Source organism: Branchiostoma lanceolatum, chromosome 7 (genome assembly GCF_035083965.1).
Source record: "Branchiostoma lanceolatum isolate klBraLanc5 chromosome 7, klBraLanc5.hap2, whole genome shotgun sequence".
NCBI classification, from domain to species: Eukaryota; Metazoa; Chordata; class Leptocardii; order Amphioxiformes; family Branchiostomatidae; genus Branchiostoma; species Branchiostoma lanceolatum.
This window is the reverse complement of record NC_089728.1, coordinates 5,157,394-5,163,393: the sequence shown is the minus strand read 5'-3', so window position 1 is coordinate 5,163,393 and position 6,000 is coordinate 5,157,394.

Sequence of the window (6,000 nt, the reverse complement as noted above, 5' to 3'; positions counted from 1 at the left end):
TGTATATTGTTGTGTACGTTCCCCGGAGTTAACAAGTATTTGTTTCGGTGTAGATGTGTTGGTCAAGAAAGGACACTGGAAACTCAAAAAGTTATAATGTATCATTAATTCGTGTTACATTGTTTGGAAGTTTCAAAGTACAGTTACTCTAGCTAGGATAAATGACTTGCTAAGGCAGTCTGATATACCACTAAGATGTCTTGATTAATATTCTTTATAGACGGTATGAATAGTTCTGGAGTTTCTGCAGTTGGATACCTGTAAGTACTACTCAATAATGTATAACTTTAATTTTCAAATATTGCTGGAGATGAATGTTACTCTACTTGCAATCTTGAAACTCCTCAATACTTTCCACTTCAAAAGTTCCACTTCCACTTTCCACTTCAAAAGTACATTCCACTTCAATGTGCACAATTTTGAGAAGTTACTGGTTCCAAGTGCGCATGCGCAGCTAAAAGCACTGTGGGTAATATGTCAATATGTCAAGGGTGGAGACCCTGAGACATAAACAAAACACGTCTGGACATGTGTTAAGTATGGTCTAGACAAGAAATGTTTACATGTTAGGGCCTTCACCCTTGACGTCCTATTGCCCACAGTGCAATTTGTAGCACATGCGCAGTTGGAACCAAGACATAAAGAGCAATATTTCTAGAAGACCTCTCTTTGAAGGAAGTGTCGAGTTTTGTTCGGAAAGTTTTTGGGTGGAGCACTCGCTTTTCTCTAGAAGTCTATCACTTATCTTTTGTACTTTTAGCTTTGTTTGTCGTTGGTCCGTAGCTATCAACACAGCTGTACATATTTTCTAACCGTCCTTTGTGTTAGACGTCAGTTAGAAAGAATGATGAATCTATCTATTTTAGCCGGGTGGATCCAGATATTTTTAGAATGCTGAACATTTCTTGTGTGAATGTGACCCATTGACATTATCACAAGGATAACCACTACACGACAGACACTGGCCAGGCGGTAACAGTCACCGACTGTTTCTAAAACACGCTGAATCGCCTCGCTCTGGCGCCTCTGTTTTTTGGTAGCTGGTGGAAGATTGACATCTCTGGTGCGCTAACGTTTCCTTCCTCGGACCCACTGCTTTCTCTTCGGTTCTGGAAGCGTGAGAGGTTACCCGGCATCCTCGGGGACCTCCTTGAAGCATCAAAGACGTTCTGTTCTTCGTCAGAAGACTCCGACCCGCCCGTTTTCTTGGCGTCTGGAGCTCCCATCCCTTCGGTTTGTTCCTTGACATTGTCTTTTGAGCCGTCTTCTTCTGACAGAGTCTTCATGGTGGAAGAAAAACCAGCGACTGGCAACCTATGGCCAAATGACCTCCTCCTTTCCTTGGGCGTACCTTGAGGACCAGGCATCGCCTCTTCATCGGTGCTGCTTGAGCGGCGAGACATCGGGACGTCCCAAGGATGCACCTTCATCGGTACAAGTTCTTCCTCAAAGTCCTCCTTCCCTTTGAGTGTCTTGAGGAAACTCCCACCGATCCGTCCGAAGCGTTTGCGAAACCGTCGGACATCCTCCTTTCTTTTCCCGACCCATCGCATTGGATCTAGCCGACTACCATCCTCCTCTGACGAGGGAATAATGTCCTTGCTCTCATTGTAACCAGAATCTAGACTGCTGGGAAGGGACATGCTACGTCGCCGGCTCTTGGTATAGTGTAGGAACGCGCGTACAGACTCCTCAAGCTCGGAAGAAGCGAGGTCATCGTGTCTCATCACGCTTAGACTTCTGCCTCTTTTGAAAAATTTTCCAAGCCTGGATTTCTTCTTCTTCTTTCTCTCTGTCTTTACACTGCTGTCTGACTCATAGCTGCTTTGTCCCTCGCCGTCTTCCTCGTTTTCTTCCCTGTTTTCTTCCTCGTTTTCTTCCCCGTTTTCTTCTTTATCGTCTTCTTCGGAGAGTATCTCTTCATTAATTTCCTCCTCCGGTTCCATATCATCGTTGCTGTCGCTCGAATGGTCGTTTAGATCATGGAAAGGGATACCTTCAGGTGGAATTTTCGTCTGTGTGCGTACAGGGAGCCGCTGTGTCTGTACTAGCTGTGTTTCCTCCTCGTCGGCTGTGATTTTTGGCATCTTCTTGCTTCGATTCAACGAGAACAGCGAAAACCTCCTCGTCTTTGCCTTTCCTCCTTTGCCCGTGTCTTCCTGGTCACCGTTCCTCAATGACGTCATGAAGGATCCCACTGAGAATCCTAAATCTGGGACGCTAAATCTTCTACTTCTTGTTTGACGCCTGGTGCTGTGGTCGGCTGGGGCGGTCTGGTCCTCATCTGTGGTGTCGATATCGATGGAGCTTTTCCTTTTGGAGAATGATAACCGGCGGTAGGCAGATTCTAGAAGACTGTCACCGCTGTCGCTTTCACTGGTCAGGCTGTCTTCTGACACCATAGACACCCCAGACAGCTTCCTTTCAATCTCACCCCGGTATTTCCGTCCCATATCTATGATGGCCTCCATCATCCTAGCTCCCGAGGACTTCCTCCTCTCCTCAGATCCGCCCCCAGGCTCGGAATCTGACTCCTCCAACAACCAGGACGGCATGAAGCTTCTTCGTCTGAAGGTTTTTCCTCGTTCTGCGCAGGGGTCCCAGAACGATACTTTGCCAATAAGCTTCTCCCCATCGAGGGTTTGTGTTTGGTGTCGAACGAACTCTACCTGTTGGAGCAAGTGTTGGGGGACCTCCTGCGGCGACTGCCCTGCCACGGCTTCCGTCAGGCGGTGCCTCATGTGATGGTGGATCTGCACAATCTCCTTGTTGCTCCCGCAAGTCAGCAGGTTCTGTCCCAGCTCTATCAGCCCCTCGTGTTCGTCCGTGCGGAGCCCGTGCTGCTGCTTTGCCTCTTGTATCTTGATCCACATCTGCATCGCGAAGTCGTCCACCTTACCGAGCAGCTCGCTCTCCTTCTCCTTCACCGTCTTCGTCAGAGACTCTGTGACGTTCTTCGCTTCCTCTTGGATCTCCGCTCTCGCCTTTTGGACTGTGGCTTGTAGGTCGTCATCCAGCTTCCAGCGACCTTCCCTGCACTTGCGAATCAGGTCCCTCGCTTCCGACCTGTAGGTTTCGGCCTTCTCGGACAGTCCTGTGATGTCGTGGTACATGTGCTCCAGCTCGGTGCAGATCCCGCACGCCATCTCGCGGCAGTCCTCGCAGAAGGACAGCTCCGGCTCGCCGTGTTGCGGACAGATGGAGTTCCGACTGAGGTGCATCTCTATGAGGTGGAGCGGAGAGCACTCCTCGCAGAGGTACTCGTCGCAGCTACGACACACCCTCGTGCAGGGAAGGAGGCACCGCGCCGGGTCGCGGAAGGATTTCGCTCTCTGATGACAATGGTGCCTCCTGATGTCTAAATCCAGATCACAAACTGAAATAGCAGTACAGGTCTGAGATAGACGTGAGAGAAACTCCGCTGCTCTGTGATACAGTGCATCTAATCCGATCTTGGGCACGCGTGTTATTATACTACAAAGCGGGCAACTGAGCTGATTCTCAGATCCAAGATGGCGGCTGATGCAGCGCAGACAGAAGGTATGCCAGCAGTAGAGGATCCTGGGATTGTGCAGTCGTCGATAGCACAGTCGGCAGAGGAGGAAGTTGAATTCTGCTGGCAGACTGTGGTCCAGTGCCATGCTCCACCTCCTCCCGTCATCATCTGTATCTGTAAGAAATTCAAGAAGAAAATATTCAGCATCTTATTTATCTATTCATCTATTGAGATTTACGGTACCTTTCATTCTTCACTCGACTCAGGTGAAAAGTACTATCAAGCTGCCAATAAGGAAGTCCTTTTGGATGGGACGTAAAGCTGGAGGCCCCGAGATTGAGGAGAGTCCGAGAGTCACACCTTAGTAGAAAAAGCCCACCGCACTCATCGAAAAGAGTAGGGGTCCATCCCGGTGTGAATGTTTCAGACCATTTCCCCCACTTGGGCACTTCTCTCTCCTCAGGTATACTGGAAACCCCCAAGCAATGTTAGGGAGAATATAAATAATTTGGTAGGGGCAGAAACTTGGCTTGACACCGGGTTACGCCACTCTGCAGTTTCCTCACCCGGTCGATGTATGTTTAGATCTTTTCTTTTCTTTACTTTACTGAATGCGTTGGCGGCTTGTTCTGACTACTCTACCGTTTTGTTGCAATGTTTGTTTTTCTGTAGTATTTTGTACCCATCACATCTTTTGTATCCTTCGCAAATTGCCTTTCACGTTTCTGTTAACGTTGACTATCACAGTATTTGTATCTTAAAAAAAGAGGATTTTTCCAATCATATCTAAAAATATGATTGGAAAAATCTTTTTTTGGCATATCGAATTTAAGCGTATCGTCTTGATTGTGCACTACCATATACGATATACACGTACCGTGTGACAATGAACTTAACTAATTTGACTTCTTAGAAAGCTCTTAGATAGTTCTTGGGTGACGCAGGAGTCGATCTTCCCTCCTTTCAGATTTCCAGAGAGACCACACTTGTAGAAGCCAGTCCGGGCGATTGCACCAGACGAAACGAGTTGGCACGAACATTCACTGAACATAATTTAGTAAAAAGGTCACAAAGGCACAGATGTTTAACTATAAACAATCTTCTTCCTCTTCTAGTACACTAGACACAATCACTGTCCCGTTTTGTAAACATTCCAGAAAGAAAGGGGTGAAATGTTAAGACTGCGATGCTTTGTTCAATCCTATGTCATTTTATGTCACAGTTACGGTTAAAAATAGATACTTTTCAAGACTCCTATAATTCCGCCGGGTACTCTATGACTGTCACATTGACGCTAGATTTTAAGTGATCCGCTGATGTAGTATTACTTCAGATATCCAAGTGTTCAAGATATTCTTGAGAAGGCCTTGATGGCTCTCTTGGGCGTTAGAGTTGTCCTGTATTAGTGACAATTTTATTAGACATCTAGACTTTACCAAATCTCTCTCGGTTGACATTAGAAGTACTGACGTTACTCTAAGTTCCTTCCATGTGATCTTGGTGATCTACTAAGGGACAGAGCAACAAGTATTTCTCACGTCAACTTCCGGCAAGGTTACTTTTCTCGAAAACTCTTTCAATTTCGACTCCCAATACTCTTCCCACTCATTTTCATTAAGCACAACGTCTATGTACATACGGTGTAAACTAACAAAACTGGACAACATTCAACAGAAGCTCAACGATTTTAACAGTACATACTTGTAGTCGTAAGGGTTATAATTGCATAGTAACTAGTTGCTAGTAGCTGTCCTACCTTTCGCCCTGTTGTCAGAAGAAACCGCACCTAGCGTTGCCATCTCCCTGCCCCATTCACTCGAGCGGGCCCCATGGCTCCCTGTCATTTGAAGTACTCTTTGTAGCATCTTCTTTCGTCTCTGATTCTGTCGTTTCTGAAGAGTTAACGTTTGTTCTCGGGGCAACTCCTTCTCTTCCTGCTTATGTCACAAAGGTGTGTACCCACAGTGTGCCGATGACTGAGACCTCTGACCGATCCTATTTATGCAAAATAGACCCTTTTCATTTTCGTCCATTCATGTTTGTTGGAAGTGACACCTCATTGGTTGAAAACAGTGTCAAGGTCGGCAGACAAGGTATCTCATCGAATCCCACGCTTAACTTACGTGTTCGGCTAACCAACCAGGCGTTTACACATGTCGTCCTCTGTTTGTTTGATTGAAAGGGAAGGGGCAGGGTTCTCTGAACACTCGTTACGTTCAAGGGGAAGTTGATAGTCTTGGTGTTGTGTCTGTTCTCCTTCTGATGACATCTTGACTCAACTTATCTCTGTGTGTGTATGTGCGTGCGTATGTGTGCGTACATGTGTGTGTGTGTGTGTGTGTGTGTGTGTGTGTGTGTGTGTGTACATGTGTGTGTGTGTGTGTGTGTGTGTGTGTGTGTTTTTGTGCGTGTAGCACTCCTGCGATTTTGTTATGTTTTATAATTCAATTTCTATTCGGATACTGATTTCCAATTTTCCCCCAAATGCACATTTTCGATTTTCG